The sequence below is a fragment of the Callithrix jacchus genome, chromosome 12 (genome assembly GCF_049354715.1).
Source record: "Callithrix jacchus isolate 240 chromosome 12, calJac240_pri, whole genome shotgun sequence".
NCBI lineage: Eukaryota > Metazoa > Chordata > Mammalia > Primates > Cebidae > Callithrix > Callithrix jacchus.
In genome coordinates, this window is record NC_133513.1 from 43183892 (window position 1) to 43201527 (window position 17636).

Genomic DNA, 17636 nt, shown 5'->3' on the forward strand with positions numbered 1-17636 from the left:
ATCGGCTTGCCAATATTTTATTGAAGATTTTTGCATCTATGTTCATCATGGATATTGGCCTGAAGTTTTCTTTTCTCGTTGGGTCTCTGCCAGGTTTTGGTATCAGGATGATATTGGTCTCATAAAATGATTTGGGAAGGATTCCCTGTTTTTGGATTGTTTGAAATAGTTTTAGAAGGAATGGTACCAGCTCCTCCTTGTGTGTCTGGTAGAATTCGGCTGTGAACCCATCTGGACCTGGGCTTTTTTTGTGAGGTAGGCTCTTAATTGCTGCCTCGACTTCAGACCTTGTTATTGGTCTATTCATAGTTTCAGCTTCCTCCTGGTTTAGGCTTGGGAGGACACAGGAGTCCAGGAATTTATCCATTTCTTCCAGGTTTACTAGTTTATGCGCATATAGTTGTTTGTAATATTCTCTGATGATGGTTTGAATTTCTGTGGAATCTGTGGTGATTTCCCCTTTATCATTTTTTATTGCATCTATTTGGTTGTTCTCTCTCTTTTTTTTAATCAATCTGGCTAGTGGTCTGTCTATTTTGTTGATCTTTTCAAAAAACCAGCTCTTGGATTTATTGATTTTTTGAAGGGTTTTTCGTGTCTCAATCTCCTTCAGCTCAGCTCTGATCTTAGTAATTTCTTGTCTTCTGCTGGGTTTTGAGTTTTTTTGATCTTGCTCCTCTAGCTCTTTCAATTTTGACGATAGGGTGTCAATTTTGGATCTCTCCATTCTCCTCATATGGGCACTTATTGCTATATACTTTCCTCTAGAGACTGCTTTAAATGTGTCCCAGAGGTTCTGGCACGTTGTGTCTTCGTTCTCATTGGTTTCGAAGAACTTCTTTATTTCTGCCTTCATTTCGTTGTTTACCCAGTCAACATTCAAGAGCCAGTTGTTCAGTTTCCATGAAGCTGTGCGGTTCTGGGTCGGTTTCTGAATTCTGAGTTCTAACTTGATTGCACTATGGTCTGAGAGGCTGTTTGTTATGATTTCAGTTGTTTTGCATTTGTTGAGCAGTGCTTTACTTCCAATTATGTGGTCAATTTTAGAGTAGGTGTGATGTGGTGCTGAGAAGAATGTGTATTCTGTGGATTTGGGGTGGAGAGTTCTGTAAATGTCCACCAGGTTTGCTTGCTCCAGGTCTGAGTTCAAGCCCTGGATATCCTTGTTGATTTTCTGTCTGGTTGATCTGTCTAGTATTGACAGTGGAGTGTTAAAGTCTCCCACTATTATTGTGTGGGAGTCTAAGTCCTTTTGTAAGTCATTAAGAACTTGCCTTATGTATCTGGGTGCTCCTGTGTTGGGTCCATATATGTTTAGGATCGTTAGCTCTTCTTGTTGTATCGATCCTTTTACCATTATGTAATGGCCTTCTTTGTCTCTTTTGATCTTTGTTGCTTTAAAGTCTATTTTATCAGAGATGAGAATTGCAACTCCTGCTTTTTTTTGCTTTCCATTAGCTTGGTAAATCTTCCTCCATTCCTTTATTTTGAGCCTTTGTGTATCCTTGCATGTGAGATGGGTTTCCTGGATACAGCACACTGATGGGTTTTGGATTTTTATCCAATTTGCCAGTCTGTGTCTTTTGATTGGTGCATTTAGTCCATTTACATTTAGGGTTAATATTGTTATGTGTGAATTTGATACTGCCATTTTGATGCTAAGTGGCTGTTTTGCCTGTTAGTTGTTGTAGATTCTTCATTATGTTGAAGCTCTTTAGCATTCAGTGTGATTTTGGAATGGCTGGTACTGATTGATCCTTTCTATGTGTAGTGCCTCTTTTAGGAGCTCTTGTAAAGCAGGCCTGGTGGTGACAAAATCTCTGAGTACTTGCTTGTTCACAAAGGATTTTATTCTTCCTTCACTTCTGAAGCTCAGTTTGGCTGGATATGAAATTCTGGGTTGAAAGTTCTTTTCTTTAAGAATGTTGAATATTGGCCCCCACTCTCTTCTGGCTTGTAGTGTTTCTGCCGAGAGATCTTCTGTGAGTCTGATGGGCTTCCCTTTGTGGGTGACCCGACCTTTCTCTCTGGCTGCCCTTAGTATTCTCTCCTTTATTTCAACCCTGTTGAATCTGACGATTATGTGCCTTGGGGTTGCTCTTCTTGCGGAATATCTTTGTGGTGTTCTCTGTATTTCCTGCAATTGAGTGTTCGCTTGTCTTGCTAGGTGGGGGAAATTTTCCTGGATGATGTCCTGAAGAGTATTTTCCAGCTTGGATTCATTCTCTTCGTACCCTTCTGGTACACCTATCAAACGTAGGTTAGGTCTTTTCACATAGTCCCACATTTCTTGGAGACTTTGTTCATTCCTTTTTGCGCTTTTTTCTCTGATCTTGGTTTCTCATTTTATTTCATTGAGTTGGTCTTCGACTTCAGATATTCTTTCTTCTGCTTGGTCAATTCGGCTATTGAAACTTGTGTTTGCTTCACGAAGTTCTCGTATTGTGTTTTTCAGCTCCTTTAATTCATTCATATTCCTCTCTAAGGTATCCATTCTTGTTATCATTTCCTCGAATCTTTTTTCAAATCTTTTTTCAAGGTTCTTAGTTTCTTTGCATTGATTTAATACACGATCTTTTAGCTCACAAAAGTTTCTCATTATCCATCTTCTGAAGTCTAATTCCGTCATTTCGTCACAGTCATTCTCCGTCCAGCTTTGCTCCCTTGCTGGTGAGGAGTTTTGGTCCTTTCTAGGAGGCGAGGTGTTCTGGTTTTGGGTGTTTTCCTCCTTTTTGCGCTGGTTTCTTCCCATCTTTGTGGATTTGTCCGCTGGTCGTCTGCGTAGTTGCTGACTTTTCGTTTGGGTCTCGTTTGCAGATTCAACGAGAAGAGCTCCAATCCTGGGTTGTTCTCACAGCGCCATCTTGAGTCCTCTCCCAATAATTTTCTTATTTAATTCCTACCTCACCCTTATAACATGCATACCATTTTAATCCTACTTAGATTTGAGGACAGTGGGGGCAGAAAGGTTTAGATCTCAGGGTGAGCCTCTGACCCAGGCAGTCTGACCTTGATCACTTTCATGTTTATAGACTGCTCTGTGAGGATGGAAGCCTGTCAGGCTCACATAAGATCCACCTCACTTGATATGGATCCACATCACTTGATATTGCTTACAGAATGCTGAGACTGGAGGCAGGAGTAACCAGAGATTAACACTGAATAAGGACATTATAAGATCTAAAACCACCTTATGAGATAGGCAAAACCTCCATATTACAGACAAGGGAACTGCAGCCTTTTCTGGGTTTGTTTGTTTGTTGTTTTGTTTTCACAACCCTAAGACATTGTACTTTCTCAAATATGTGGGATAAAGTAGTAACACTCGGAGGGGTTTTGTCCTCCAGATTTGGAAAATGCAGCTCATGCTTGACAACTGTTTTATATTAATCCATCTTAATTCAGGGTGATCCACGTGTTCGTTCTACTTAAACCAATTGCTTCAAGTTATGAGGACTCATCATATGGCCAGGCCAAAGAACAGATTTTTTACACATTATCTTACCTAAATCTTGCAGTGCCTTACAGGGATATATATTATTGTACAGATGGTGCACTGAGAGATTAGCTAATTTACCTGAGGTCAAACTCTAAGAAGAGGAAAATAACTAGCAGGAATTAAAGCAGGTGAAAATAAGGTTTTAATTGGGCAAGGTAGTGGCAGACTTGCAGGCAGGAAAGAGCCCCAAATGAATTCAGTTTCTCATTTTATTCCAGGTGGATCATGGCCCTGTAACAAGAAAAAAGAAAAAGCAGGAGGAACAACTCGTGGTTTTCTTCATTTTTGTGCAATGAAGATTAACATAACTCCTTCCTTCCTTTATTTATTTATTTAACGAATTCTCACTTTGTCACCAGACAAGTAGAGTGGCATCTTACCTCATTGCAACCTCTGCCTCCCAGGTTCAATCAATTCTCCTGTCTCAGCCTCCCAAGTAGCTGTCATGGCACACACCATCACACCTGGCTAATTTTTGTATCTTTTCGTAGAGATTGGTTTCGTCACATTGCCGAGGCTGGTCTCGAACTCTTGAGCTCAAGTGACCCACCCCACCTTGGCCTCCCAAGCACTGGGACTACAGGTGTGACCCACTGTGCCCACCTCATTGCAACCTCTGCCTGAGGTTTATTTTTATTCTCAGTACCTTGAAATCACACTAGGTGGCAACTGTCCCGGTCCCTCCCCCATCAAGCTGCTTCCAAAAAACATTTTTATCAGGCTTTCTCGCTTTTCATTCTTTTCTCAACTCCAGTCTCTTTGTTCTCACTCCATTGTTTAGACATCACTGGTGAAAGTTAACAAACCAGCTCCTAAACTGCTCTATCTACAGTTAATCTTCCTCCCTAAATCATCGAACATTGTTGGGCAATCTTTGTTTTCCTTGAAAACTCCCCTACTTCAGATTTTTTTTCTTTTGAGACAGAGTTTTCCTCTGTTCCAGGCTGGAGTGCAGTGGCACTATCTCGGCTTACTGTAACCTCCGCCTCCCGGGTTCAAGCAATTTTCCTATCTCAGCCTCCTGAGTAGCTGGGATTACAGGCACCTGCCACCACAGCCAGCTAATTTTTGTATTTTTAGCAGAGATGGCTTCACCATGTTGGCCAAACTGGTCTTGAACTCCTGGCCTCAGGTGACCCACCAGCCTCAGCGCCCCCCTAAAGTGCTGGGGTTGCAGGAGTGAGCCACTGCGCCCAACCCAGATTCTTTATTAAGCTCGGCTTTGGTGGATGCTCACTAAGTCCTTGATCGTTCTTCAAAATACCTCATCACAGTAAGGGCCCAGCTTGTACTGAGTCCTGTGTATTGAGACCTACAATGCAGCTGTGAATAGCACAAATGCAGTCTCTGAAAATCAACATTCTGCTGAACTTTTAAAAGTACATAACTCCCAATTATCACCTGCAAAGAAAAGTCAGAACTTATTAGAATGCCTGGCAGGGAGTTTCATGACCTGACTACTATTATACTACCATGCAGGCCAGGTGAGGTGGCTCACACCTTTAATCCCAGAACTTTGGGAGGCTGAGACAGGTGGATCACTTCGGGTCAGGAGTTGAAGACCAACCTGGCCAACATAGTGAAACCCTGTCTCTACTAAAAATACAAAAATTAGCCAGGCATGGTGGCGCGTGCCTGTAATTCCAGCAACTGGGGAGGCTGAGGCATGAGAATCGTTTGAACCTGGGAGATGGGGGTTGTAGTGAGCGGAGATAGCACCACTGCACTCCAGCTTGGGTGACAGAGCAAGACTCTGTCCCTGCAATAAAATATTTTTTAAAAGTTAAAGTTTTTAAAAAAATTATACTACCATTTAGCTTCACCTTTGAGACTCGCACCACCTGCCAAATCTTTGCTCTAAATGTTCTAACTGGCCTTATACATTTCCAGGTGCTAGATACTCTCAGCCCTTTTGGCTTTGACCATCTGCTTCAGGTGCCATGGAAGAGTTCCAAGCGACTCTGGAAGAAGACACTTTGACCAAAAGGAAATTATCAACATGGCAATTTGATTTAAATGGTTATCTGGTTAAGATGAAAAAGACATCATACGCAGCAAGTGAGTTTAAAATTCTAGTGTTCTGTAAAATGATTTTGTTTTCCTTAAGTGTGGTTTTTTTTTTTTTTCAGGATTGGAGCAGGGAATTTCCAGATTTTGGAAACATTTTCTCCACTTTTTGGATTCATTGAATTTATTATTCATTTCCCCCATTGCTTTTGGGATGTTAAAAGTTCATTTAGCTTAAATGTCCAAAAGCATTTTTTAGTCTTTGGTTTCCCTACTTCAAAAATGTAGCCTTTGCCTTCTTCATGACCAAAAGTGAACACATTTGATAATTATTTAACATTACTATTAAAGCATGCCACAACCAGTGAATTTAGCAAACCAGTGATTCAGCAAATTGGCTCAATCTTAGCTCACAGCAACCTCCACCTCCCAGTTTCAAGTGATTCTTCTGCCTCAGCCTCCTGAGTAGCAGGGATTACAGGTGCGCACCACCACACCTGGCTAATTTTTCTATTTTTAGTAGAGATGGGGTTCATGTTGGTCAAGCTGATCTCAAACTCCTGACCTCATGACCTGCCTGCCTTGGCCTCCCAAAGTGCTGGGATTAGAGGCGTGAGCCACTGTGCCTGGCCAGCCAATTGGTTTTCAACACATTGAGTTTTATTGATGATTTTATGTCAATTGCTTATTGGATGAATTTAAATTTTCTCACACTGAATTTCAGCTACTTGTCTGCCTCTTTCACATCACAAAACTTATTTTACTAAAGTGTAACAACAGTAAGAATAACTAACATTTATTACATTTCTACTTTGTGGCATTTTTAAGCTAACCACTGGCTAGGCCCAGTGGCTCACACCTGTACTCCCAGCACTTTGGGAGGCCAAGGAGGGTGGCTCACTTGAAGCCAGGAGTTCAAGACCACCCTGGCCAACATGGCAAAACTCCATCTCTACCAAAAATATAAAAATTAGCCAGGCACAGTGGTATACACCTATTATCTCAGCTACTTGGAAGGCTGAGGCACAAGAATCGCTTGAATCTGGGAGATGGAGGTTGCAGTGAGCTGAGATTGTGCCACTGCACTCCAGCCTGGGCAATCTGGCAAGATTCTGCTAAAAAACAAACAAACATACAAACAAAAAACAGAAAGAAATACATTGGTTTCGTCCAGAATGGTTCAGTTTAATCTAAAGATCTGGGATCAACAGAAAGGAATGTCTGGGTTAAGAAAAAGGATTGTGGAGACCCACATTCTTATTTGCAGAGGAAGCCTTGGGTAATAGGTTTCAGGGAGAATTGGTTGTATTTTTATGAGACTTGAAGTCTGTATTGACGTTAGTGTCACAGACGTATAATGAGGCATGTCTCACTGCCACTTCTCATCACAGTCTGAAACAGTCTCTCAGGTTAAATTTTAAAAAACTCATGGCTGAGGAGGAGGTACATTCAGATGGTTGGAGGGCCTTAGAATTTCATTTTTGTTTTACATTCTCTCCCTTCTGGCCAATATTTACCAGAGGCAACATCAAAAGCCATCAAATCTTTATTTTGTCCCATAGCATTGCCAGAGTGGTATGGCTGCCTGACCCCATCCATCCTGTCCTTCGGTGGGACTTCCTGTGGATAAGGGCCTTAAGAGTCAAAAGACTTATAGCCAATTAATTGTTCTAAAACAGACAGGAATGGATGTGGACAGGTATTCATTACCTCTTACATTATTATTTTAAGGCCGGGCACAGTGGCTTACACCTGTAATCCCAGCACTTTGGGAGACTGAGGTGGGCAGATCACAGGTCAGGAGTTTGAGACCATCCTAACATGGTTAAACCCCATCTCCACTAAAAATACAAAAAATTAGCTGGCGTGGTGGTGCACACCTCGAGGCAGGAGAATTGCTTGAACCTGGGAGGTGGAGGTTTCAGTAAGTTGAGATCACCCTATTGCATTCCAGCCCAGATGACAGTGCAGACTCTGTCTCAAAAAAAAAAAAAAAAAGTCCTTTATGTTTGGGTGGATGCAAAAGTGATATAAAATAGTTTAGAAGGCAAAGTTCCTTGTTTTACCAGCTGTTTAGGCATCTTTGTATCCCTCATTGATTTGGAGGGTTTGACCTTGACCTAATTTTATCCCTCAAAACTGGCTTTTACAATCTCATGCACCCAACTTTTCCACAACCCTGGGCCTAGAGGGATGGTGCTTGTATCGTTTTAGCAGCAGGCCATTTGCAATGAAAAATACATCAGGGCCCAGTGGGAGGCCAAATGAGGGAGATTCACATCTCCAGTCTTCGGAATATCATGATTTTGGTTTCCTTGGAAGTGAAACAAGGAGAGATAAATAACATTTGTAGTTTTACAATCGAAAGAGTATTTGTGTGTCAGAACAGAAAAAGAAACTTATTCCATTAGGGCACAACTAAAAATATGAAGAAAAATTACCATCTGGTACTCTCTGAAGAATTATTGTAGCCAAGAAACAATAAATCAATCTGCACTCAAAAAAACAAAAGTTAGGCCCGAAATCTATTATTAGCTGTTACATTTTTCCTTTGAAACAATTTCTCTACCTCTTTTTTCTATTAAGGAGAATTTATAGTATGACCAAATTTGTGTGTAAAGTTTTAGGCTTATTATATTTGGCCAGGTTATTTGTATAAAATGCCGCAATAATTGGCCACTATAGGCTCCTTTTGAGTTGGAGTTGCTGGAACTTTACTTAAAAACATGCTATTTTATAGTTAAGTCTTGATAAAATAACCAGTGTCTTCAATTGTTTCATTTTAAAAGACTTACTGAACTTATCCAAATAACTATATTGTAACAAATTTTGGAGAACTTAGAAAGGTAAATTTGCTTACAAAAACATATTTCATGGATGAGCTGGGTGTGGTGGCTCACATTTGTAATCCCAGCACTTTGGGAAGCTGAGGTGGGAGGATCTCTTGAGTCCAGCCTAGGCAACATAGCATTTCTACAAAAAATACAAAAATCATGCTAGGCGTGGTGGCTCATGCCTATAGTCCCAGCACTTTGGGAGGCTGAGGCGGGTGAATCATCTGAGGTCAGTTTGAGACCAGCCTGACCAACATGGTGAAACCCCATCTCTACTAAAAACACAAAATTAGGCAGGTAAGGTGGTATATACCTGTAATCCCAGCTACTCAGTAGGCTGATGCAGAAGAATCGCTTGAACCCAGGAGGCAGAGATTACAGTGAGCCAAGATCATTCCATTGCACTCCAGCCTGGGCAACAAGAATGAAACTCTGAGTCAAAAAAAAAAAAAATTAGCTGGGCATGATGGCATACGTCTATAGTCCTAGCTACCATGAGGCTGAGGTGTAAAGACTGCTTGACCCCCTGAGATGTGAAGGCTGCAGTGAGCTGAGATGGCACCACTGCACTCCAGCCTGAGTGAAAGAGTGGGACTCTGTCTCAAAAACAAAGAAAAAACATATTCACCCAAATAAGTCAAAAAGAAAAATATTTTCTTGACCCTTCTTTAACCAGAGTAGCAGCTTTCAAACAAGATGTTTGTTTACCTTGGAAATGTCATTCACAAGTCAAGCAGCTCATGAGAGCTGTCTATCAGGTACTGTATCTAGCAGCTCCTCACAGAATGAAAATTAGTCCAAAGAAAGGGCTCCCTGCTTGTCAGTATCTCCTCCTTATATCCCCAGTTAGCAAGATCCTACATAAATCATTTTTATTTTATCAGGAAACTCTTCTGGGCACCATTATTTCTTTTTTTTTTTTTTTTTGAGACGAAGTTTCGCTCTTGTTACCCAGGCTGGAGTGCAATGGTGTGATCTCGGCTCACCGCAACCTTTGCCTCCTGGGTTCAGGCAATTCTCCTGCTTCAGCCTCCTGAGTAGCTGGGATTACAGGCCCGTGCCACTGTGCCCAGCTAATTTTTTTGTGTGTTTTTTTAGTAGAGACGGGGTTTCACCATGTTGACCAGGATGGTCTCGATTTCTTGACCTCGTGATCCACCCGCCTCGGCCTCCCAAAGTGCTGGGATTACAGGCATGAGCCACCGCACCTGGCCCCATTATTTCTATTAACATAGAGTATGGATCACTTGAGGCCAGGAATTCAAAACCCCATCTCTACTAAAAATACAAAAATTAGCTGGGCATGGTGGCACATGCCTATAATCCCAGCTACTTGGAAGGCTAAGTCAGAAGAATCACTTGAACCTGGGAAGTGGAGGTTGTAGTGAACCAAGTGTAGGCACAACTGCACTCCAGCCTGGGCAACAGAGCCAGACTTTGTCTCAAAAGCTACCCCATTAGCATAGGGGTAGCTTCAATTAGCATTCCATAATAATGCAATAAATGCTTTCCCAGGTAGAAATTCTCTAGTTCAGTCATTGACATTGGGAAGTACTTACTGTACTGTCTTTTGCCATCAGCTCCAATAAATGCTCCACTAAGGGCTATGAAAAGTGAAGGATTTGTCCCGACTAGCACTCCAGCTTCTATTTTATGCTTCATTGACTTAGGCAATCTTAACTAGTTCCCACATGCAGAATAAAAAGGCAGGTCCAAAAATATTTATTTGCTTGTTTTAAAAAAAATTATCTCCCTTACTTTAGATAATTAATAAAAAGTTATAGGAGCCAATAAAAGGCAAAGGAGAGAATAATCATCCAAAGCCTTTTCAAAAGAGAAAGAGCTGAATTTCTGTAATATCAATCTGGAGAATGTCAAAGAGATAGATATAGAATTTAAGAATTAAAAACTTCTTGCATTAAGAATAAGTCAATATTTTAAATAAAATCTTGTTTTAACTATTTATTTAGTTTTGTATTAGTTTAGTTTTGTTAATGAGGACTAAACTCTGATTTTTAAAAAAAATCTTGTCCAAATTCCTATCTAGAGGAGTCATGCCCTCAGACAGGTTTTGTATTTAACCCTATATATCATGATTTACTTTTCAACCTGACTCTGACATAACATTATGATACAAAGAAGAAAATCAAAATATTTTACTCCAAAACATGTTTCTTTCCCATATTTTGAAATGGCCCTGCAAAGCTGTTCTTTGTGGGGAAAAATTTGCATCTGCAAAGAATCTATGTTTACATAGCTAGATCTTTTTCTTCCAGACCCTCCCAATCCTAAAGAGATTAAGATCTGAATAGGAAACATTTGTCACCTATTGTCTCTAAAGGCAGCCACTATAAGACTTCAAAAGAACTTTGGTCTCCGTAATATTTATCTTAACCTGAACATTCCCTTTTTATCTATCCTAGGTCTTCATACAAACTCAACCAACTGTCAATCAGAAAATGTTTAAATTCAACAATAGCCTGAAAGCCCCTGCTTTGAGTTGTTCTGCCTTTCTGGACCAAACCAATGTATTTCTTAAATGTATTTGATTGATGTCTCATGCCTCTCTAAAATGAATAAAACCAAGCTTCGCCCCAACCACCTTGGACGCATGTTCTCGGAACCTCCTGAGGGCTGTGTCACAGGCCATGGTCACTCATATTTGGCTCAGAATAAATCTCTTCAACTATTTTACAGAGTTTGACCCTCTTCATTGACATTACAATCAAAGACCCATCTCTAGAAAGAGTATTATAATTTCTTCTTAATCACAGACAACGGACTTATATAACCCCTTAAAAAAATTAAATTCCAGCTGAGAGTGGTGGCTCATGCCTGTAATCCTAGCACTTTGGGAGGCTGAGGTAGGCAGATCACAAGGTCAGGGGTTTGAGACCAGCCTGAACAACATGGTGAAATCCTGTCTCTACTTAAGAATACAAAAATTAGCTAGGTGTGGTGGCACGCACCTGTAATCCCAGCTACTTGGGAGGCTGAGGCAGGATATTAACTTGAACCCATGAGGTGGAGGTTACAGTGAACCAAGAGCGCACCACTGCACTCCAGCCTATGTGACAGAGTGAGACTCTCTCAAAAAAAAAAAAATTAAATTCCTTTTTACTAACCTCGTTGCAACTTACATAGACCATTTACAACATGCTTGGGCTATTTGTTTTGTCCTAAATATCCCTCCTTCTTGAATAATCAGTAATCTTTTCTTTTTCTTTTTCTTTTTTTTTGAGATGCAGTCTTGCTGTGTCACCAGGCTGGAGTGCAGTGGTGTAATCTTGGCTCACTACAACCTCCACTTCCCAGCTTCAAGTGATTTTCCTCCCTGAGCCTTCCAAGTAGCTGGGACTACAGGCTAATTTTTGTATTTTTAGTAGAGACAAGGTTTCACCATATTGGCCAGGATGCTCTTGAACTCCTGACCTCATGATCCACCATTCTCAGCCTCCCAAAGTGCTGGGATTACCAGGTGTGAGCCACCATGCCTGGCCAAACAACCAGAAATCTTATTTTAGGGGGAAAAAAAACATACAATATTCTTCGTCATGTAAAAATTATTTTAATTATTACTTTCTTTATAACTTTCCTTACATCTCATATTTCCTGTTTTGGTTTACACTGTTCTATGCATAACCTTAAATAAGCTTTGAATTAGACAAAGATATTTACCTTATAGGGCTGGGCGTGGTGGCTCATGCCTGTAACCCCAGCACTTTGGGAGGCCGAGGCGGGTGGATCACAAGGTCAAGAGATCGAGAACATCCTGGTCAACATGGTGAAACCCCGTCTCTACTAAAAATGCAAAAAAAAATTAGCTGGGCTTGGTGGCGCGTGCCTGTAATCCCAGCTACTAGGGAGGCTGAGGCAAGAGAATTACCTGAACCCAGGAGGAGGAGGTTGCAGTAAGCCGAGATCGCGCCATTGCACTCCAGCCTGGGTAACAAGAGCGAAACTCTGTCTCAAAAAAAAAAAAAAAAAAAGATATTTACCTTATTTATTTATTTATTTATTTGAGACACAGTCTTGCTCTGTTGCCCAGGCTGGAGTGCAGTGGTGTAATCTCAGCTCACTGCAACCTCCACCTCCCAGGTTCAAGCAACTCTCTGCCTCAGCTACCCAAGTAGCTGGGATTACAGGTGCTTGCCACCATGCTCAGCTAATTTTTATATTTTTAGTAAAGATGGAGTTTCACCATCTTGGCCAGGCTGGCCTTGAAATCCTGACCTCATGATCTACCTGCCTTGGCCCCCAAAGTGCTGGGATGAGAGGTGTGAACCATTGTGCCTGGCCATATTTGCCTTTTAATGAGGACATTAAAAATGTTTTTCTATAATTTTAAAATTGTAAATTACCCAGATATTCAATTAATATCCATTATTTAATATGACTTTAGATCCTAAATTTTATGACAAGTTTGTTGACAAGCATTTATTCTATTACATTTACTTGATTAATTTATCTGGTAGTTTACCTAGGTTATTTATGAAAACTGTGATAGTCATCACTTAAAACTAATTCTCTATTAATTATTTTTATAGCTATAAATTTCAGGTGTTTACTTAGGTAAGAAGTTTAAGGTTTAATAAAAGGATGTTTTCACCAATAACTCAGGATTTAGCTGTTTTCATTAAACCAACAGTGTTCCATGTCTTATTTGTCAAAAATTAATACAAGCAAGGATCATTTTGTTTTGGGCTGGTTTTATAGTTTTATAACCCTTATGGTAAATCTTATAGTATTCTGCAGGAATAAAGTATGAAACCACTTGATCAATAAATGCAAACAAAAATACTAACAATTCTTAAGACATTTCTAGTATTATTTTACCAATAGTTTTAAAGCCAGCTTATTTATGAAAAATTTTACTTAAGTCATGTGTGATACAGAGTCATGGCTCAGGGCTAAATCCTGCTGTTAAGCCTGTAACAGTAGCCCTAAGTGAAAACAACTGACCTTGTCTTTCCACCCAAATATTGCCTTTTGGGCCTGCCACACCCCTATCCTGTGCTCATAAAAAGACTTCAGTTGGTAAAAAATAAAAAAATAAAAAACAAATAAAACAGAAACAACAACAAGAAAAAAAAGACTTAACTGGCAGAGCAACACAAGCAGTTGACTGGTGAGAATACAAGTGGCTGAGTGGCAAGCACATAAGCAACTGATCATTTGTGACTGTGGATAGACACAACTAACTTCAGACAATGTGGCTTCAGATTGGGGCCCAGCCAGAGACAGCTGGGCTTCAGGGAAAGATCACCTTCTTCCCACACAATCCGCTTTCCAACTCCCCATCCTGCTGAGAGCCACTTCCATCGCCCAGTAAAATCCTCCTTATACACAAGGGGTGTGGTGATTCACGCCTGTAATCCCAGCACTTTAGGAGGCTGAGGCAGGCAGATCACCTGAGGTCAGGAGTTTGAGACCAGCCTGACCAATGTGGTGAAACCCTGTCTCTACTATAAGCACAAACATTAGCCAGGCGTGGTGGTGCAGGCTTGTAATCCCAGCTATTCAGGAGGCTGAGGCAGGAAAGTCACTTCAACCTGGGAGGTGGAGTTTCCAGTAAGCCGAGATTCTGCCATTGCACTCCAGCCTGGGAGACAAGAGCAAAACTCTGTCTAAAAAATAAAAATAAAAATAAAAAAAATCCTCTTTATACACTACCCTTCAATCAATTTGTGTGACCTGATTCTTTCTGGATTGTGTGACCTGATTCTTTCTGGATGTCAGACAAGAATGCAGGTACTGAGAGGGCAGCTGCTGCCACCCTGACCCTCCACTGAGCTAGATGGCACTTGGCCATCTCCAGATGGCAGAGCTGAAAGAGCATTGATTGTAATATGCTTGGATGCTGCTGCAGGGCCCACACAGAACCTGCTCCCAACAGAGAGGAGAGCAACTGGCCAGTTCCAGTGTTTGTTTGCTCTGGTTCCTGCACTGGTTTGCTTGCATGCTCCCGCTTGCAAGGAGTTGCCAGCAGCAGGCTGAGTGAAATGAGCCACTCTAGTTCCCACCCATGAAGGGGGGTCAAGGGAATTATCCCATCTCATGTGAACTTGAAAAAGCATTTGACTAGTCTTTTCTTTTTTTTTTGTATTTGATTTAAGCACTTTTATTTTTCTTTAAACCAATTAATTCAAGCTATTTAATATCTTTTTAGTAGTAAAATATTATATACACAGCACACAGATACATAGACATATTAGGCATGCCAACAGAAGTACATCTTACAGATTCATAAGATTTCTTTTTTTCCCTTAGACTTTTAAATTCTTGATAACCCATTATATTATCTATGCAGTTTTAGCTAAATAGTGCTAAATTTGCATATTAAAGGAACAACTCTTAGGTGAAAAATCAGACAGCAAAATTTACATTTCAAGAGAAAAAGTCAGGTGTGCTAGAGGGCAGTTAAAACAAATTTAAATGCCAATTAAAATTACAGAAATCTATTATAAAAGTCTTTTAAATGTATATACACACCTACACGCATAAACTCAAAAAAAATCCTATAGCTATTACTTCGGAACTTTAGTCTTGGCCTCAAGTTTTCTCTTTTGAGGAGGTCCAATTCATATCCTTTAATCATTTGTCAATTACATATATTGGAGAATTCCTTCTTTCAGGTCTTTCAACTTTATTTACAGTGTCATTCATATGAATGGCTTTTCATTTAATAACATGCTAAAAGTTGTTATTAAATGTTACTAAATATTCTTCCCCTCTCTCAAAAGTTGTAAAACTATTCTCCCAGATTTTTTTTTTTTGAGATGGAATCTCACTCTGTGGCCCAGGCTGGAGTGTAGTGGCATGATCTCGGCTTACTGCAACCTCTGCCTCCCAGGTTCAAGTGATTCTCCTGCCTCAGCCTCCCAAGTAGCTGGGACTACAGGTACATGCTATCACGTCCAGTTAATTTTTTGTATTTTTAGTAGAGATGGGGTTTCACCTCAATCTCCTGACCTCATGACCTGCCTGCCTCAGCCTCCCATAGTGCTGGGATTACAGGCGTGAGCCACAGCACCTGGCCTCTCCCAGATTTTCTTCATTGTTTTCATATTTAGGTTATTAATCCATCTAGAGAGGAGAGGGAAAATGTCCAAGGATGAGAGATTTCTCTACCAGTTCAGATGGGACAGCAGTGTAGAGTGCCTGGACGTTAGAGAATTCAGTCACCCCTGCCATGTGTGAAGGGTGACTTGAAGAAACGAATCCCTTCTGAACTGTGGGTTCTTCATGAATTGACATAAACTACTCACATCTGATTAAAGATCTTCTGGTACTGTCTTCTGAATTCCTTATCTGTGCACGAGGGGCTAACAGTAAGATGCTTAGTGTTGGGCTGTTGATGGACAGGCACAGCCTCCAACTATAATCCCAGCACTTTGGGAGGCTGAGGTGGAAGGATTATTTGAGACCAGGAGTTGGAGATCTGCCTGGGCAACACAGTGAAATGCCATCTCTATATAAAAAAAAAAAATAGTGTGAAGTTGGAAGACACAGGACACTAAGTAATAGGCTGAGCTCTAAGCTCGATTGTAGAAGACATGAAACTAGCTCCCTGCAGTCCGTTGACCCAAGCCATTTTGCCTCTCCAACATTTTTTGTAACATGAATTATTTCTCCAATATCTCCCTTGTTGCAGATTTAACCCCTAAATAGAAATACTGAAAAACAATAGCCTAAAATTAGGGAAGTTCTTGAAAAGTTTTGGTAAGGTAGGCTGGGCATGGTGGCTCACATGTAATTCCAGCACTTTGGGAGGCCAAGGTGGGTGGATCACCTGAGGTCAGGAGTTCAAGATCAGCTTGGCCAAAGTGGTAAAACCCTATCTCTACTAAAAATACAAAAAATTAGCCCGGCATGGCGGCACACGACTGTAGTCCTAGCTACTAGGGAGGGTGAGGCAGGAGAATCACTTGAACCCAGAAGGCGCCGGGGTTACAGTGAGCTGAGATTCTGCCATTGCACTACAACCTGAGAAATGCAGTAAGACTTTATCTCAAAAAAAAAAAAAAAAAAAAAAAAGTTTTGGTATGGTAAAGGTTTAATCAGAACTATACTTGGAAAAGATGATCCTGTCATTTGTCACAAATTCAATAAATGGATTATATGTGGGCCAAAGTGGAAGGAAATAGGAAGGAGTGACTCATTGAGACAGTGGGGATTAAACCATGATTTAATCTAGAAGTATTACCCAATCAGTAGAACTCTTGACAGCTGATTAGTCTGCAATCTCTACGTGATATGGGGAAAGTCAAAGCAAGGAATCTAGGTACAAGGTAGAGGGAACCTGCTGTAAACACAGACACGATAGCCTTGGTGAGGATGGACTCTGTAGATAATAATGGACTTCTTGTCTTTGAGGTGTGAGTAATCCTTGGTAAAGTTGCCCAACTAAAAACAGGTGAGGGCTGGAGACTGTTTTAGTCATCTGCATGAAGGTACAAATGGAATCTGAAAGGGACTGAAAACACAAAGAAGATAATAAGCAAAACTTATTCTAGGAGGGAAGAAATAAACGGAAAGCTGAGAAAACAAGGAGTTATCTGGAGGGAGGAGAACAAAGAGCGTGGTGTGAGCAAGGGCCATAAAAGACTAAGAATACACCAGTTGTTACTGTTAATCCCGATACTCAAGGGCACTGTGGTCTACCTGGGAAACGGAGTTCCTCACATATTCTGAAATCCATTCTTTAAGACTTTATAGCCCAAGATACTCATGTAAAAAATGAGGAAACAGAACTTTGGCTGGTTCCAGAGTGCCCTCTCTGGAACTGGAACACTCAGCTGCCCCTCGGTTTCCAGTATCTCCACCCACTTGGGCATTACAGGACCCTGTGCTGTTTTCTTCTTCTTTGAAATAAAGACAATAGTTTACTGCCTAGGATTGTTTTACGAATTAAATAGAGTGGTTTTTTTTTTTTTTTTTTGAGACAGAGTCTTACTCTGTCACCCAGGCCGGAGTGCAATGGGGTGATCTTGACTCACTGCAATCTCTGCCTCCAGGGTTCAAGTGATTCTCCTGCATCAGCCTCCCAAGTAGCTGGGATTACAGGTGCACACCACCATGCCCGGCTATAAATGAGTTAATTCTTGTATAGTACTTAGAACAATCCCTTGAACATAGGAGGTGTTCAATAAATACCAGCTGCAGTACAGCAACCCCCATTTTTTTTATATATGGAGTGTCACTCTGTAGCCCAAGCAGAAGTGCAGTGGGCGCGATCACAGCTCACGGCAACCTCCACTTCCCGGGTTCAAGAGATTCCTGTCTCAGCCTCCCGA

The 17636-nt window shown here is 40.9% G+C and overlaps 1 long non-coding RNA gene across 1 annotated transcript; it reads right to left on the minus strand.

The window, feature by feature from the left end:
* Window positions 1-2450: 2450 nt before the first annotated feature.
* Window positions 2451-12310, minus strand: LOC144578819 (uncharacterized). Its single transcript, XR_013525253.1, has 3 exons — window positions 12227-12310; window positions 12019-12141; window positions 2451-3730 (listed from the first exon to the last, which is right to left on the minus strand). It is a non-coding gene; the product is annotated as an uncharacterized LOC144578819 (long non-coding RNA).
* Between the last annotated feature and the right edge of the window lie 5326 nt (window positions 12311-17636).